Source organism: Lissotriton helveticus, chromosome 10, assembly GCF_964261635.1.
Source record: "Lissotriton helveticus chromosome 10, aLisHel1.1, whole genome shotgun sequence".
NCBI classification, from domain to species: domain Eukaryota; kingdom Metazoa; phylum Chordata; class Amphibia; order Caudata; family Salamandridae; genus Lissotriton; species Lissotriton helveticus.
Genome location: NC_136071.1, coordinates 613,787,069 through 613,806,792, shown reverse-complemented (window position 1 = coordinate 613,806,792; position 19,724 = coordinate 613,787,069). Strand labels below are relative to the sequence as shown.

At 42.1% G+C, this 19,724-nt stretch overlaps 1 protein-coding gene across 1 annotated transcript in view; it reads right to left on the bottom strand.

The window, feature by feature from the left end:
- LOC144784068 (uncharacterized) overlaps positions 1-19,724 on the bottom strand; it is a 1,315,621-nt gene that overhangs the window by 378,546 nt on the left and 917,351 nt on the right. The gene's annotated exons all lie outside the window — the stretch shown is intronic.

Here is a 19,724-nt window from a genome sequence, read left to right as displayed (position 1 = left end):
TCATCAGACAACTCCTGGACCTGTGAAAGATTCAGAAGAAGCACTAGCCTATTGTTTGAAGATGGGAGAGTTAACCTGCTTGCATTGGCCCAGGCTTCCCAGAAGTGACTCAGGTGACTCCAAGGGTGAGTTGTCTGACCTCCTGTTTGAGCTACAGGGACACAGCATGTTTCCATAGGCCTACTTGTAACTGACCAGATTACCAGCAGCTACTTGACCTTCCTTCTGCTGTAGTAGGTCCTTATTCGCAAGAGGTGCTCGCAGGTCTTGGACCATTGGCTGGCATCGGAGTGTACTCCTGCTGAACTGAAAGTGAAGTTACAGATGTTTTGGGCTCCTCGCGATTGTGAAATGATCTCTTCATGCCGTGAAATGACCACCCATGACGACCACCAGTTCCAGCGGGACCTACTCTTCACGCCGAAAGCCACAGTCCACAGCTGTATGGACCTGGTCCCTGTATCTGACCTGCACTCCATCGCAGTTCACCTGAACGTGTGACTTTGCCCAGGTCCAGCTCGACCAGATAACCACGAGTAGCTCTTTGTTTTTCAAGGTGATATATATTCACCTGAAACTTTATGGGTTAGTAACCCAGGTAGCGATTGGATTATTTGTATTGTGGTGTAATTTTATTTAATTACTGTCAACCTGCTTTTCTAAATTGGTTGGGGGCTTCCAACCCTCTCAACTAATAGCCCAACTTCTTACACCTAGCAACGCTTTGTGCTGCATGGTTAGCAACATGTTTGAAATTTGTAATCCAAACTTGTTCTTTCTCAACAGAACTACAGTTAATCTGTGTTAATATGTCTACCTCCTACAAACTGTCCCCATTTCAACTTAAAAAAGATATTTTGCTAATATCTGGGACACTTCCTTGTCTGGCATCTGCTCATATTTTTATTTATTTTTATTATGAATTGTAAGGTATAATAACACAAAAACACAAACTGTCACAGCATGTTACACAAATAATATAAGTAGCCACATCATAAGTCATGTAAGCGCAATACCAGACATTATGGCCCACTTTTTAATGACTGTGTGTCTGCCCACTGGATAAATCCAGAGTGGTTAACAGGAATGCAGTAATGTGGACCTATATATTGCTATCCTATGAAGGTTCTGGGGCCGTTCTTCAGCATACAACTCTAATTGATCTTTACAGTATGTCATGTGCATGATATACTGACTTAAAAGAGTACTCCCTCAAGCTGAAAATAAGTTGTTGCCAACTTCTGGCAAAGCTCCAAAATATATTGAAATAGAGATAGAATTTGCAAAACACAAACATGTTTGTTACTGAAGGCTTTTCATTCCCTGGACATGTATCACTAAAAAGAGCAAGAAGATTCCTCTATTCCCAAAGTCCGCTCAATTGAGCTATGTCCGTTAATATCCCTGACGTCATGCCTTCCTGCTCGAGACAATATGTTGTCATGATGTTGGTGTGTGTACCTGGACTGACAACCACTAGAAGGACAGTAACACAATATGTTTTGCCTTGAGTGTCTTAAAAATGTCCCAGTGGACATTTGCTTACTTTTAATCTGATCAAGTGGCTCCTCACAACCCATATGACTTGCATCTGTAGTGATTTCCAGGGGACTGGCCAGCAGAAAGGATAAACTCTCTCTAATGGTCCTCTGGAAACCTCTGCAAAATTCAAACCTACCCTGACACTTTGTGGCTACAAAGTCACAGTAGGAAGAGGTGAGATGCCTAGAATTCTGTAGATGCCTTGTCAAAGGGTACATAGGGAGACAAATGCAATAGATGTCAAAAACCGGGGGCGTATTATGCATAGTGACCCGGAGGCGCAACAGGCCTGTGCGTCCACTTTGTGCACCCCTGTGGCACTATGTTATTATAGATGGGGCTGCAGAGGCTTGTGCAGCCTCTTCTTTAATACTGACAGTGCTGGCACGCATGTAGCACCAGTGGTATTGTGAGAGGGTGTTCCCTCATTTACATTGCCAGTTCATGGCTACCCTGCGAACAATGAATTCATCATAATAGGGCGGCACTCTATAACCATCTGTGCCAGGTGCAGCGTTTAAAAGGTGCCCTGGGGCAAACAAAGACAGTGCACCCCATGGATAATATGGGCCTTGGAGGTCACATGTACTTGGGCTGTAAATTAGTCTCTGGCCACAACCTACTCGGCAGGGAGAAGGCATTAAAATCTGGTGTTGAATTTTAGAATCATCTGAAGAGAAACTAATGCTTCTTTCTCGATCATATAGAAGAATTCCCCTACTTGATCCTGTACTTAAGAGGGGGATGAGGAATAATTTCTTTATGCTAATTTAAAATTGGTGTACTGCAGTGTCCTGCAGACCATGTCAGTTAAGAGAAATGTCAGTGGGTTCAAAACTTTTTTAAGGAACATTGGTCAATGCAGTGGTTCATTTGAGCCGATGGTTGCGGAGGGGAAAACTAGAACTTATTTTTTGGGACCAGCACTTATTCTTCTGCATCAAACATTTACAGAGAGCAAGAGAGGGAAAAGACACACACACAGGAAGAGAGAGGTAAAAAGATGAAAAAACGGTCACAAAGGGAGAAAGCAGGAACCTGCAAGGTGTTAGTGGATTAAAGAGGCTGATGTGGGTTTAGGACTATGCCGCCTTGATATTCCATATGCACACTTTTAATTGCCCCTAAACTAGCTACAGGTAGAGTGCCCGCTCTGATGTTCGCAGACGACACTCTGTTGTTGTCTAGAACATCATCGGGCATTCAGAGAATACTTGATGGCTTTGTGGAGTCTTGCGACCTTCGGGGGTTGGAAATCAACCTTGGCAAAACAAAATTTATGATTTTTAATCCCCCTAAACGCGTACGCCGAAACCCTGTTTTACATGGTACTCCCCTTGAAAGGGTTAAAACATTTGTTTATTTGGGTGTCATGTTAACAGAGAGTTTTGGTTGAAATACACAGATTGCTAAATCCACACTTAAGCTATCCCAGCTAGCGGGGGCATAAGTAAGGTTTACAGGGCGTCTACTTTTAGGCCGGTGTCCCCAGCCCTAGAGATATATTGCCGTCAGGTTAGGTCGGCAGCAACCTATGCGGCTGAACTTTGGGGGCACAAGCAGATTATGAAATTTAAAAAGGTGGAGCAGTCTTTCGTTAGAAATCTAGTTGGGCTACCACCTAGCACGCCATTGATCCCCCTTAGATTTGATCTTGACATGTTGCCAATAGAGGAGATCATTAGTGCTAGACCAATTATGTTCTGGAAGAGGTTGTGGTCAGTTCCTGAATTGGATGTGTATAGAGCGGAATTTTCTGAGATCTTCCCCCTTCTTAAAAATATAAATATCCCTTGGCTTCAGCATATTAGTGCTGTTAGTACCCATTTAGGTTTTCCTGAACTGTGGGAAACTCCTGAGATTTTTTGCCTTGGGATATCTAAGAAGGAACTTCTTTCTCAGATACGTATATCAAACTACCAATTATTAATGAGCTCTGCATCACTGGGTAAGCTGACATCTGAGTTCCTCCTAGTTAAACCAGAACCTAAAGTTGAGGAATTCATGGACTTAATCGAACCCCCAGTTGCTCGAAAGTTGTATCTACAGTTAAGGCATGGCACTCTTCCAGTTAGGTCTTTTACATCTAAATGGCTAAATCCTAAGAATGAAGTTTGCCCAGCATGTAGCTACAAAATTGAGGATGTAACCCATGTGCTGTTTTTCTGCCCTGCCTATTCTACGATTAGAAAACGTTGGCTAACACCAATCTGTACGAACCTGGGACTTCTGCATTTTACGCAGGCTTGTAGGATATTGACATATGATACACATCCTCCCATTGTGTTTGCGGTCTCTCGTTATCTATTTAATATGTGGCGCAGGAGATACACCTTTTTATCTTGATTGTTGTATATACAGTTTTTAACGTCATGTATTGTGAAAACTTTCAGTTTAATTCTCTTTTTAACATTTTATGACTATTTATTGTCTTATTATTTGTGCTGATGTATTTTATATGCACTTTTTATGGTTGTTTGACCGAAATAAAAGTTATCAACAACAACAACAACTTTTAATTGCACCGGCTGCATGCTTAGAGTAGAGGTTTGGGCACCGACACTCTTTCATTTACAAATTAAGCACTGGCTCATTGACACAGGAGGTCAGTGCTGTGATGGGCAGCTGTTGCTTCCATCTCAAAGAATGGAAAGCCCATTCTATTATTATTACTACATGTTGATGTCTTAATTAATTCTCAGCTTGATTACTGCAACGCCTTATACACTTGACTCTGAAAATAGCTTACGGACCAACTGCACACAATGCTGCCTTTTAAGCGAGTACTGGACTGTGAAAAATAGATCATATCACAGCTCCTGAAGTTCATTGCAATGGCCGCCTGTGCCCAATCTTGCTTTGGAATGTAACTGCTTCATCCATTTGGCCCCTGAGCAATTAGTATCCACATCCCACATAGGACATTTTGGAATACTGAAAATGCCCTCTTCATGGTACCTAGATTCTGCCTCTCCTCCTCTTCAGCACTGACCCCTCTGACTTAACATTTACTGTTGATAAGACAATAGATTGTTACTGACACTAACTAGCTTCAGGAAAAAGCTGGAGGCTAGTTTGTTTGGGTAGGTAGGTTATGTAAGACCATCACCAATAGACCCAACCAGTCAGTGGCAGATATATAAATATCTCCAGTCAGTCAGTCACTGTGGTGCACTTAAATGTCATACAAGCACAGAGACTGAGTAGTAGTGGTATCCTTTGACAGTGAAACCTAAAGGTCTCTGATCTGCACGGATGGCTGCCACATGCATATTGTCATCCTTCTAATAAAGTAGTGACAACAACATTAACTGCATCCAAAGAAGAATGACCATATTGGAAGCTTAGGTTCCCATGTAAACACTAAATCCCTCACATACTAATATTTTGCATAATGTTTTAGTCACTTCTTTGGCGCAGCTACAACACAATATCTAAATTTGTAATGAAAAAGTAATGAAAAGTAGCACCATGCGCTGCGTTGTGTTACCCTGCGTCAGGGAGGCGATACACGGGTGGAGCATTACTGTTTTTATGCATCCACTCAAGTATTTTGGTGCAAACCCAGATTTAGTAACGTCTGTAAATCTGGGTGTGTGACAAAATGGTGTGCCTACCCGACAGAGGTGTAACAAGGAGAAATATCTTCATTGATCATCTTCACTTCGCCTACGCAAAGAGGAATAAGCCTCTAAGAATAGTGTATGGGCAGCAAGGTATCCCTACCTGCACAAAATCTATTCTGACCACAATACAGGCAAGGGTGCCTGCCTTGGCGCTAGGCAGACAGCAAAAGTGCACCATATCTTAGTCAATATGGTGCATTTCTGCGTTCTTCCTTTCATGCAACGCAGCGCAGCAAGTTCCCTTGCTGCTCTGTGTTGCTTGAAAGTTTAGCACATTTTGGCCAAATTTTGCTCAGTTTGATTACTGAATACACCATTCTAAATGCTTCCCCACCAACAAGACAATTAAGTGAATCCTGCCCTTTCAATTGACTCGTGTTTGAGCACAGGATGACTAAAAATGGCAGTCCAGCTTCACTATGCTGTAGGATACGGGTGAATTGTGCTGTTAGGACAGCAGAAACATTTCCTTTAAGTGCATTCATTTAATTGGATATAATTTGATCTCCTATACTACTTAACTGTCGTGAAAGTCTGCTCTAGGCATAAAAAAGTGTGTGGTATATCTTTTAGACATTTCAATGCTTATATTTAAAGAAAAAAACAGACGTATTCAGTTACCGTCTTAAGAAGTCTGTTTATGATGTGCCTGTACGAAGTTGCGATTGCAAACTTTCCTAAGAAATTGCAAAGTTTCCTGAGAAATTGCGAGGTTTCCTAAGAAATGTTCTTCACGTGCGTGGGTTTGTCTGGGCAGTTCCTGATAATTTCAACACAACCACTCGCTTCACAATACACGGCCACCTTTGTTACAAGTGGACAGCATATGTAAACAATTGCTGAAACATTGCCTTTGCCTCCTCACTTAAATTCTTTCCCATGAAAATTAGTAAATGAACAACAGAGTCGACTCGCTAATGTAGCCTGGTTCTTTACAACATACAGCCTGATTCATCAAGCTGATTTGCGCTCGCAAAGGGCCAGATTCTGAGAATCTGGCCCTTTGCGAGTGCGATTTTTGCATTTGGTATTCATCATCCCAAATGCAAAAATCACTATTAGCGAATTCGCATATTTGCGAGGAATTGGATTTGAGGAATCTCTAGTAGAGATTCCTTAAATGCAATTCATCAACCAAATAGAAATAGCGAAATCGCAATATTTGGTCTCAATTTACCACCAGGTCTGACTTGGTGGTAAATTGCGTAAATAGTGTAAAAAGCACTTTAGTGCATTTTTTTCTTTTGCATGTTACACACACACATGTCCTTTGGACATGTGTGTGCGCAACACCTGTTCAAATGTGCATTTTAGGGGTGCTACAGGGTGTCCTTTGGACACCCCTGGCACCCTTAAAATCGCTATCTGATTTGCGAGTAGCAAATTGCTACTCGCAAATAAGGGATACTCCCCATTCATTCCTATGGGCCTTTTGGCCCATAGGAATGAATGGGGAGTTATTTCCTTTTTTTGCGAGTAGCAAATTGATACTCGCAAATAGAGAACATGTAGGAATCGCTATTTATTTAGCAATTCCTACATGAATACCGTTTTGCGTGTCCTCAATAGCGAGTCGCTATGATTCGCTATTAGGGCCACGCAAAACGGCCCGTTGATGAATCAGGCTGATAGTTACAAATGTATGGTGATAGAACTGAATAGGTTGCAGAGATCACTGTAATCGGTAAGGCAGAGTTAGGCGAGCCTTTCAGAATATTACTTCGAAAAATGCATAGTGCTATGGTGCTTCGAACTGCATAATACCAAGCACAATACATGTATAATTTGGGGTATCCAAAATGCAATTAGTGTTCGTCTGCTGTGGCCCTGATTCACAAAACCTTGACTCAAAGTCTTGCAGAATGCAAATTCTATTTTTAAACCTACAAAATGTGAGTGTGCATTCATAAAGAGGTTTACTCATGCATAGTATTACTTTAGTATGGATAATTTTTACTTGAGTAAATGTAGCAGTGGGGAGTAGGAGTTCCAGGGTGCAGATGCCCCAGAATGTTGTTACACACCCACAAGTTCCTTGACCCATTTGCAACCTGGAAACAGTTGCAGATTTACTCCTGTCCAGGGCAGTTGTTGATTCCTTTTAAATCTTTGGGTGTGTAGGGTGCAGGGATATACCAACCAGTAAAAATATTTGCCCCATGCAATGGCAAAGACATTTGTATTGTGTTTTTGAGAGAGACGTGCCTTACTTCCACTGGTTCTTCTCTTCTCTAAGCCTGCCTGAACTGTAATGAATTCAAAATAATTTTCATTTGTACTTAGGTGCTATCATGCCATAGCTGCTGCAAAATGTCAGGATTTACCAATGTTGTACCACAGGGATGCAGGTGGGGATTACCACCCCCTGTGCCTTGAGAGAGTTGAGCGGGTAGGATTAATGAAGTATCAGTGGAGGAATTTGTTTCCCACTGCAAATAAATCTTCCTGGCCTGGGAGAGGCAGTGCAAACAATACAGCCCCCCCCAGATTCCTTGCTAAGCAAGTAGAAGAGTACACTTCTCAGCATGCAAATTGACAGAACTGGCCCTCTCTGCTGGGTCACCCAAGATTTCTGCCTTCCTCTGTCTTCCTTTGCTGCACCTGCTTTTGTTGGTTTTTATGACTTTGTGCACTTCACTCCAGCTAACCAGTGGCAAACTGCTTGTGCTCTCCCTTGAAAACATGGTAACTTTGGCATACACCTGATTGGTACATTAACTTGTAAGTACCTAATAGATGGTATGTAATGTACTAAGGGCCTGTAAAATACATTTTACTAATTTCACTGAAGTAGCACTGAAACATGTCTAAGGCCTGCCAATGCAGCCTATAGTGCACTTTTAAACTGCTATATCAACCTGGCAAAATACTCTTTTTTGCCAGGCATGAATCTTCCTTTTTTAATCCTTAGAAATCACCGCTAAAGTAGGCCCTAAAGGCTCATAGGCCAGGGGGCACATTTATGTAAAAAGTAGGACACATGTACTTAACTTTCATATGTCCTAGCTGTGAAAAACTCATAAAATCTTCATTGCTGTAAGACTATCTCTCCTATAGGCTAACTCTGGGTTACCTTATTACACTTACTAAGTGATAACTTCAGTTTGAAACTCGATAGAGTAAAGGTGTTTCCACTAAAATGAAAAGTAATTTAAAATCCATCTTAATGGTATAGTTGGATTTTAAATTGCTATCATAAAAATGCGCCTTTCTACCAGTGTCGAGGTTTACATGACTGTGAATAGCTCTCCTGTTGTAGACTGTCTATTCTTTGCAGCCATGGAAATAAAAAAGGCCTAGATGTGAGGGGAGTGAGACTCCCTAACAGGGTGTATGGCGAGGGGGGGTGTACCCTCCCCTGACTGGACTTCAAAGTGCCCTACCAGCAGAACACATAAAGGAACCTGACACCAGGCCTGCCCTTGCCTTTATCACTCTGGACAGTTTAAAGCCACAACCAGTGGAAGGGAAACAACTGATCAGAACCAATTTTAGGTGTAAGCCAGGGAATTCCCCCAAACAGAATGTGGCTCAAGTTATAAAAGTGGCACCTTCAAAAACCTCTCATCAGAACACCCCTGGGCCTGTGAAAGATTCAGAAGAAGCACTAACCTACTGTTCGAAGAAGGGAGAGTGGACCTACTTGCATTGGCCCAGGCTCCCCAGAAGTGACTCCAAATGTCAGTTGGCTGACCTCCAGTTTGAGCTGCGAGGATGCTTCCAGAGCCCTACTTGTAACTGCTCAGCTGACCATCACCAACTGGACCTGCCTGAGCCCTGCTGCTGACCTCTGCTGGAGTGGATCCTTATTCCTAAGAGGTGCCCCCAGGTCTTGCACCATTGTCTGGCATCGGAGTGTACTCCTGCTGAACTGAAGGTGAAGTTACAGATGTTTGGGCTCCTCACGACTGAGAAATGATCTCTTTATGCCGTGAAATGACCGCCCCTGAGGACCGCCAACATGAAGCTCCAGCAGGACCTACTCTTCATGCCGAAAGCCACAGCCCACAGCTTGATGAACCTGGTCCCTGTATCTGACCAGCAATCGATCACAGTTGGCCTGAACTTGTGACTTTGCTCCGGATCAGCTCGACCAGATAACCTTGAGTGGCGCTTTGTTTTTCTTGGAGCTATTTTCACCTGAAACTTTGAGGATAAGAAACCCAGGGTCTATTGATTGGATTTGCTTTATTGTGGTGTCTTTTTATTTATTCAATGTTATCCTGTCTTTCTAAATTGGTTGGGGGCTTCCACCCCTCTCAACTAATAACTAAACTTCTTAACCGACGCGGGGCGCGGGGGAGGGCGGCCGCGCGCAGTGCTGCTGATGAGCTCGTCTCGTCATGCAGCACGGTGGCCGTGTGCTGATGACGAGCTGAGCTCGTCATGGCCACGCCCACTCAATGGAACGCCCAGCACAGCGGGGTATTTATCCCCGTGTGGGGGTTCCGCGGAGGCCATGACGAGCTCACGGCCACCGTGCTGCATGACGAGCTGAGCTCGTCATCAGCACACAAGAGGTTAAACATAGCAAAGCTGTGTGCTGCAAGTTTAGCAACCTGTTTGTAATATGTAATCCAAGCTTGTTCTTTCTCAGCAAAACTACAGTTAATCTGTGTTAATATGTCTACCCCCTACAAACTGACCTCATTGCAATCCAAATAAAGATATGTTGCTAATAACTGGGACTCTTCCTTGTGTGGCATCTGCTCACCCTTTTGTTTATTTTTATTATGAATCTTAAGGTAGAATAACACAAAAACAAACACTGTCATGTAACACAAATAATATCAGCGGCCAAATCATAAGTCATGTAAGTGCAATACCAGACATTATGCCCCAGTTATTATGCTATTGACTGTGTGTCTTCCCGCTGGGTAAATCTGGAGTGGTTAACAGGAATGCAGTAAGGCATACTCATGTATTCCTAGGCCGTGATGGCTCTGGCAGTTCTTCAGCATACAACTCTAATTGCTCTTTACAGTATGTCATGTGCATGAGCCATTGACATTTCATGGGCAGTACACATTTGCCCCAGCAAAGCGCAACCCTTTTCTTAGCTAACAGCAGTGCTACGGTCCTAAGCCTACGTACTGTGGGTTGCAGTTCTTTTGTCAAACGAAGGCAGCAGATTTGCGGGCGGCATTCAACAGGCTCCATTATCATGACATAAAGTTCTAGTAATCTGCGCCCAGTATCGATATATGGTGGACAAGTCCACACCATGTGCGTAAAGTCGGTTTCTGGTGCCTAGTACTGCACACATTTAGAATCTTCACGCAAGCCAACAATATACAGTTTAACAGGGGTGTAATACATTTGATGGAGGTACTTAAAATGTACTATACGTACGTTGCAATTAGGCATGAGAATGGCTGTTTGAGTACAACAGAAGACCCAATCAGCAGACTCCAATGGCTGATTGAGCACTTCATTCCATCTTTCAAGCGCCACATCAGGGCCACTGGTCTATCATTTTGCATAGAGATGTACAATCTAGTAATAATCCCTTTGTATGTGGTGCTGGTCAGCAATGCATGTAGCATGTGTAGTGTGGGAGGCTCACATGGAAATTGAGAAAATAATGCTCACACCGCAGCACGATGCCGGAAGTATACAAAGGTCAGCAGCATGGTGCAACGTGGTGTCTGAGGTATGTCTTCTAGTGCTATAAATGTAACCCCGGGATATATATCCTTCATGGTATGCAACACTTCCTTACGAAGGCGATCCAGTGCTCTGGGTTTGTGCATGACTGATATCGCTGGATAAGATGATAGAGGGATTGGCATGCACCTCAAGCATAGCTAGGCTCTTGTGGTGCAATACACCATGTTAAACTCACTTTGTACAATGGGATCTCTCTTATGGGGCAAGATGGCATTCAGTGGGGTGGGGCTAGCATCATCACGTTCTATCATGAAGTTTGGAGTGGGGGCGATACCGGTAGTGACCGAAGTGGGACGCCCCTCCCCAGCGTCTTGAGGCCCTCACGGGTGAGTAGTGCACTTACAATTCCCCTGATTGATTGAATGATTTAAAAATGCTGTGATAGTATAATGGGGATGTTAACAAATAGATATAAAAACTTAGGTAACATCATCATCTTCATCAAGGCCACTCTATCTATCTAACAAAGAGAGCCTAGACCATCTCTGTGCCTGATTTTTAAGCCACGTCACTGCTCTGCCATAATTGTATTGAAGCACCAAATTAAGATCCTGTGTATTCAGATCCCTAAATACTTTATAGGATCATCGCTCCACTGCAAAGGGAAGTCTAATTCACAGGGCTTAGTAGCTGGGGTCAAAGGAAAGATAATCGATAGTCCAGTTTATGGCCAAGCCCGAAAAGTGCCCAAACCATATATATTCATGCATTTTAGTTGCCAGGTGGATGGCTGGGTCTTTCTCCTAGAGCACCATGTCATCTGCATACATCAAGATGCACGATGGCCACATGCAAATTGTAGAGCTGAAGCAAAGTGTCACTGATTGAGAACGCATGCCGCATTTGATCATCTTTAAATCTATAAATCTTTAAATTTGACCATGCACATGGGGCTGCCAGAGAGGACTATTTTCTATTCTTTGCCCTGATCTATGTCATACTCCATTCAGCAGTTTGGTAAGAGCTTTGTGAAACCACAAATAAATACAATACATACACCACCAAGGGCGGCCCGTGCAGGTAGTAGTGGTGGGACAGGGTGGGGAAGGGGTCAACAGATGATGAAGAGGGAAAATTAAATTAAAAAAAGAAAACTACTAAGCTTGCGCTTGCTGCTTTGCCAAGTCCATAATATGGTGAGCACAAGGTTAGTGGTTTTCTTTTTTAAATGTAATTGTCCTTCGTTGTCATCTGGCGACTCCCTCCCCACCCCGGCCCACCGCTCTTAGCTGCCCGGGCCGCTCCTGACTCCACCTCTTCCCTTCATGTAATGCAGAATTGTCTCTGACCTTAAGCCCTCTAACCCCAAATACTAGGACACTCATTCAGAAACTTTATTTACTTGATCCATTGACTTTTATCAAAATCCCAAACTCATTCAATTTCAGAATTAAAACATTCATCATAACAGCTAAAGAGTCAGAGCTTATTTATGTTACATGATAATATGTTAAAAAAATATGAGAAAAAAATCTCATAAAGGTAAAATGAGTGACCTTTGTTCACTGTGTCAAGCCTAACACATCTTACTGCCTTGTCACTTAGCTGTACAGTGTAGTGTTGCCAGTTAATAAATCCTGCAGCTTAGTTATACTCCGCCTGTGTACGGGCACTTCTTGCAGCCTCCTTCAAATAGGTGTGCAATGTTGCAAGGGTCTCTGCCTCCAAGCATACCTCGCTCCAATAAGGTGAGAGTACTGGTTAGAATGCATTTGCGTATCTACTCTGTGCTGCGCTCTACCTGACAAGCCCCCCTTGTTCAACCCTTCCGTGACCAATGGCACTGCAGGCCAGGCACTTTTCACCACCCAAGCATTCTGCAATTCCTACTTAGAACACAGCCTTTCAAGAAGGAATTTCCTGTTGTGGTCAGAGGCCAGTGGGAAGGCTGCATATCCCTGAGTCACCTTCCATAGGCTTACCGCTACCATCACAAACATTTCAGGCATTTGTACTTAGAGATACCTGCAATGTTAGGTTTACTCCCCTCATTAAAACAGATTGGAATGGTATTCAACTAGGAGCACTGACCAGTAGCAGACAAATATGGTAATGAGAAGTGAAAGATGTAGAGAAACAATAGGCATGGGAAAGCGTGATCATGCCTAGAACACATGTGGCTGAGACTGGGTCATAAAAGAAATTAATTAAAACATCTGAAGAAAGTGGTTGTATGGTGGGTAAAAGACAGATTGCAAATGATTTGATGAGTATAAAGGAAAAAAATCTCGAACATTCTTCCCTTGGCCTTCCACAGATGTAACATGGACAAGATATAATACACACCAAATACACAAGAGAGAAATTTGACCGAGGTGAAGGTGAGAATGTAGAGAATAAAAAAGACATGTAGGTGACATGGCTGTGGCAGGAAACCTCTTACCAATGAAGTAGAAGTTTACTACCCTTCTACTTGCTGAAGCACCAGAGGCTCCATAAAACTACGTGTCTTATAGAAAAAACCCCTTGTCCCTCAAGTGCCAGGAGGTATGTGGGAAAATTATGCTATTGTTGTCATTATCTCACAGCTCTGATAATAGCCTCATTCATAAAATCAGAACTCACACTGTATTTCGATTTTAGCAAGGCTCTGATTTTGACACATTTCCTTGGATTTTAAAATAGGGGCCTGTAGTAGACAGAAGCAGAAGTTTCAGGGTTTGAATGCCCTACGAGTCTTTGCACACCCACAAACTTACATTTTAGGGGCATTCAACTCCTCTCCAATGTCTTTCCATGCTAAAAAATCATGGACATGTATTCTAGGCCTGGGTGGTAAATTCCATTCAGCTCACAAAATTTGCGGAATTTGGGTAATTTTGCATTCCGCGAAGATTGCGGAAATGCCCAAAATTATAAGATCCACGGCTTGGTGGAATTTTTTGCCTGTTCGCGCTTTCAAAATGAGTGTTTGCGAGATATTTCCCTGTGAGCATGCAAACAGCGTTGGCGAACAGGAAAAAAGAATTGCGAATGGGCGGATCACGCAATTCCATGTGTTTGCGGAATTTCTGCGTGCTTCAGGAGATTTTTTTATGTTTCGCAGAGCTTTGCGTAGCGCAACTACGCAAAATCCCACCACCCCTAATTTATTCCCGGAAAGGGTAGTAGTAAACCTTTTCCAGTGTGGGAAAAAAGGGGATCTAGGGAAAGTGAATTTGTGATCCCTCTGCTGATTCTGGCAAGAGGAAATGTACATGTGTATATTTCCTCATGAGAAAATGAAATTTGCGAAAGCTTGCTAGGAGTACTTTTGTAAGCTTTTGTTTTCTGAAAGTAGTTAATCTGCACCAATGAATGGACATCAACCTGTAGGTGCGATTTTGTGACTTTCTTTAAAAATGTGGCCACTAATTGATTTGTATATTGTCCATAATGGTTTTTCACTGAGTGTCCATTTTTAATATGTTCTTAAATATATTCATGCTTCAAACACAATTCACTAAATGGTGCCTCAAAGAAATGGTACCTGACGTTGTACAGTAGATTACCAAAACATTTTGTTACAATTTTGTTTGTATATTTCATTTTGAAAAAAGACAGTTGTCAATGTTACTTACAGGTTTCTGCAGGTATTTGCATATAATCTGATATCCTTCTAGGAGCATTCTAAGTAGACTAAAATTGTTACATTTTCCAAACGTGTATATGTGTTATACTGGAACTACTGTCAGTAATGCAAGTTGAGTTAACAGCTCACTGCATTTCCTTACTGCCTTCTCCCTACTGAAAACACATAAATGAATCACATATACAATTTCGAACAAATTCTGCCCAGCTATTCTGTTTTCTATTTTCTTCCTTTGCTCCGCTCTCTCTGCCATCTATTACCCCCAACCACCTATGTTCTTTGCTCTCCTGATCCTATACAGATGTGTTCTCTCTAGTCCCCTCTGCTGAACTCTCTCAATCCTATTTGCTGTGCCATCTCTATTACCCTCTCTTTCTGTGTTCTCTCTGTAGTCATGGTTCGGCTCCTTCTATGAACTCCAGCTCCTTCTATGAACTGTTGCCTGACTCTCCAAATTAGTTCTCACTGATCCTACCATGCTGTACTGCAGTCTCCTGTCCCCACTGGTTGTGATAACTGCTTCCTCTCCCAATGCCCGAGGTTAGCAAGGTGAAACCTATTGTAAATGTTAAAGTATGACTTCAAAAACAAAACTCTTGGGTCCTTCCTATTCCGGTGTAACGACCAGCATCAGTATTTAAGTTACAGTAACCGACTTACTATGCAATGATGTGGTAAGGATCACTTGTTTAAATATGTAAAGAGGTAAAAATGTTTGGTAACCTAATTACCACCTCCTGTAAATGAGGGGCTTAAAGCTTTATACAAGGGTGAAAATAACATTGCATCCGAAGTGGTGTCCATTGCTAGACAAATACCTTGCTTTTAGATTGTGGTCTATTTCTGGATTAATCCTCACTCCGTGCCACGAAACATCTGAGGGTGGATTCTTTGTTGATTCATTAAAAAGACTCTACATTAGCAAGATGTTTGCTTCAAAGCTTTACCACGCAGCTTTCATTGGAGGAGGGTATAAGTATTGTAGCGTTAGTTTTTTTTTATAGGCACCTGCAACCAAGTTCCAGGGCAAGGCCCGCTTTCTCTGCGGAAGCAGTAGAGAAACCCTCTATCTCTGTTTCCAACAGATCTCTTCCCCTGACCAGTCTGGCCAATAATGACTGACTTCCTGATCTCCCCCATACCCGTATATGCAAGGAACAGTTCTCACGGTATACCCACCCATAAATAATAGGAAGCCAATCGGCATCCTACATTAATATTCTTAACTGGAACATAGTAGGTATGAGATCCAAGATATCGGACCCAGGGTGGCTCAACTTTGTAATACAGTCTGATGTGATAATATTACAGGAAACGTGGGTGCAGGACTGGGTTTAAATGTTTCTGTGTACCTTCTAAATTTATTCCAAGAGAACACAGGGTGGGTTAGCTATCACGATCTGCATAACAAAGATATTCAGGTCCACTTCTGTACCTTTAAAACATTGGGGGATTCAGGTGTTTTGGATAGTGGTGTCCAGTGATTTTAGTTTTTTCTTGGTAAACTTTTATAAATCTGTGTATGATCCTGACTACCAGATAGAGACTCAATTCAGGATTTTGTATGTTCTTGAGGCTAGATCCCTCTCTAAACTAAAGTGTTTTAACTTCATATTGGGAGGGGATTTTAACGATAAGATGGGCGAACCTCTATTAATGTTGACCCATTTGTGCGAGGCGATACCTTTCTTTGTCTGTCAGTAGTGGATGAAAGAGGCAGAAGGTTGATTAATGCTCTAGGCCAGACTGAGCTCCTTAATGTAGAGGTTATTGTGGGGCCATCATTCCACCTGAAACCAATGTTTGTGGAAAAAGGGTCAGTTATTGCCTATGTCTTTATCTAAGGTCTTTAGAAAAAACTGTATGATCGGGGGATGTTTTGGACACCTGCTACAGTGACTGTAATCCTACTGAAATTGATATGTTAATACGTACCGGTGGAAGCTGTAAAATGAATCCTGGTTTAACCGGAATGATTACCGCAGAAAAAGGCCTAAGAATTAAATGGTGTAGTATTTCTATCACTATCCAGGTTAACTCTCCTATTGGAACCAATCTGAGTTTGCTTATGGATTCATAGCTTTCAGTAGATACTTCCCCAGACGGTGCTTTGGAGGCCCTTCATTGTTCAAACCACGTTTTTAAGCTGATCATGCATGGTTTCTCTGATACGAGAGGAAAAACAAAAACTGGTTGGCTTGATGATAAATTCAGGGCTGCCAAATGGTGATGAAGAGAGATTTTCAATTCAAAAATATATTTTCCTAGCCAAAGCAACTTACAGAGCAGCCATTAGGGATAGGAATCAAACCATGAAAGAGAAAGCTTGGGATCAATTGATACACACCTGTAATTCTGAGGATGCAAAGGGATTTTGGGAGATAGTTAAATGGAAAACGTTGTCTCCAAGTGTGTCTGGTGCTCTAGGTACAAACATAACCCCTGAACATTGAGTTACACATTTTAAAAAGATTGAATTCCACCACAAGTGCGGAGACTTCCCCACAACTGTAGTGACTCTGCCACGGGTGCGGAGGCCCTTTGTGAATCAGGTCTACTGTCTCTACTGAGAGGGCCCAACAAGGATTCTGACAGTACAAATCCTCCATACCCAATATTTGTCAGAGTGGGTAACCAGCACCAAAATGCTTGCCTATTATGATAAGAAAATCCCATCTGTAGACTTTAATATAGAGTAATAACAATCTATTCTTAAATGTCTATTGACTTTAACTTATGCTTTTCATAATCACTATGTCAGGCTTACTGCGTTTAATGTAACTTTGTTTTTATAAACAATCAAGCCCATAGGCTTTATCATTGGCTTATCGCCATATGGAATTCAGACCTACTGTGTTGGTTTATGAAAGGTCCCTCAATGAAGCCACCAGGTATACAGTCATACTATTACACATATTTACAAAGTACAGTTGTCAAAATAATACAAAATCCCTACAAATAAAGCCAAATAAAGATTTCCATACTGCAAATTGTTTATCCCTAAAGCTTGTTCAGGTGGGTCACCAGCACCAACATCCTTGCCTCCTATAGAAATCTATGAGAATCCATGCAACAAAGTGCCTGACTGGTGGCTTTAGTGCAGTGTAATAACAATCCACTTCAAAAAATCTGTTTGCCTTTAACAAATACCTTTTACAATCAGTAAGTAAGGCCTACTTGCTTTTCATAACGTTTTATAATAAACAGATCCCACCTAAGGAATCTGACATACTTTTTCCCAGTGAACTGATACGGCCTCTTCCCTTTACCAATGGCTTGACATTATTTACAAGTAATGCCTGTGAAATTGTTCAGAAGCTAGCAAGCATGAGGCATACATTTATAAAAAATACAAATGTGTACAAAATTATAGTTGGCAAAACAACGTACACTCCTCTCAGTACAGCCTAACAAGAATCATCACAGTGAAATTCTACTCCCGGGGTTTATCAGAGTGAGTGACCTACACCATTACCCAAGCCTACGATGGTAATCTGTGAGATTACCTGTAGCCAGTCTGCAGCGGCGGCCGACCCAGGTAAACACGGTGGAGGGGTGTCTGTAAGGTGAAGTAGACAGACAACGGAATAGGTATAAATAAATAAATATTACCTATTCTGTCGTCTGTTGGCTTCCCCCCTGCCGCGCCCTGCCCCACCCCACTGCATTTACCTGTGCAGACCGACGCTGCCAGGCTGTTACATAATGTGACAATAATCCAGTGTTAAAGGGCTACTGGCTGTACCATATGCTTTTCACAATACATATGCCAGTCATACTGCCTTTGCAATAACTTTTAATTTTAAACAGGCCAGATCTATGGCATCAGGCATAAAGTGTCCCTGCACACCAATCAAGCCTATAACGGTTATGATTAGCATGTCACCATAACCAACTCCTGCCTACTGTACTGAGCATAGGCTTTCCCAAGAGGCAACCATCCCGCATACAGTCATAACATCACAAATATATACACAATTACAGTTGGCAGAGCAAAATAGCATATCTCCAAACAGAGATTAACAACAATCCTCACAGTGCAAATCTTCTATACTCATGGTTTGTCAGAGGGGGTAACCAACACCAAAACATGTGCCTACTAAAGCAATCAATGAGATGCCATGTAACAAACAAAATCTATCTGTAGGATGGTATTCAGAATCATAACAACTCACCCTTAAATGCCTATTGCCTTTAACACATGCTTTTTGCAAAAAATATATCAAGCCTACTTTATTGTAACTTTTCATAATTTACAATTAGGCATATAGCCTTAGAAGCCCATTGTACTGAGCATAAGCTTTCCACAATGCAACCATCCATTTTACAGTCATAAAAGTACAAATGTATACAAAATTACAATTGGCAAAGCAAAATACTATGGGGCATATTTATCATTCTTTCACGCAACAGGCCACCTTGCTGCTCTGCGCTGCTTGAAAGGGACAGTGCAGGAATGTGTTGTATTTACCATTATTCAGCGCCTTTCTATCCTTTCCTAGCACTGATGCACTTTTGGCTGCTTAGCGCAAACACAGGCACCTTTGCATCATGGTATGGGTGCCTGCGTTGTAGACAGGATTGTTGTAGTGCAGAAAGGGTAATTTTGCTGCACAAAAACAATCTTGAGAGACAGAATGCAGCACATGTAGAAAAGGAACACACAAGGAGAAATAACAATAATTCACTTTGTAAGCCTCACCTGGGGAGGCGCAGTATTTTGACGCTCTCCCAGGTCTATAACAACAATTTGAGTGAGAGTGTTGGAAAAAGGACACTCTTAGTCCCCCTGGTCAGTATATATCAAACAGAAGAGCGTTGTGAGAGACAACAATTTATTCTCAAGCACGGTAACAAAGGAGGAAAGGTTAACCTAATTTTCTCACATTGGGGATCATTATTAGGGATTTTTTGGAAGCCCTCACTCACCACCCTGGGTGGTGACATGCTTCATTGTGGCAATAGTGTGAAAATAATGTGAATTAAAAATGTCTGAAAAGCTGTACCATGCAAAATTTTATTCAATGGTCAGCCAGACATGATTAAAAATATATAGATATATATGTGTCAGGAAATCTGCCAAATAATGTTTTGGGAATTTCCACTTAGAGTGGGGTCGACATGTTTCTGCCCATTTATGTGTGAATTTACTGGGCTTTCTTCAGGACCGTTAGTGGTGTACCTCGGCGGTGTGGGCGCACTAAGGCCAACCCTTACCAGAGGACGTTAAAGTTCAAATCAGGTGTAAAAATAGTAAAGTGCAGAAAAATGAACAAACCAACAAGTAGTGGGTTTTACCTCCGTTTGAGGAACCT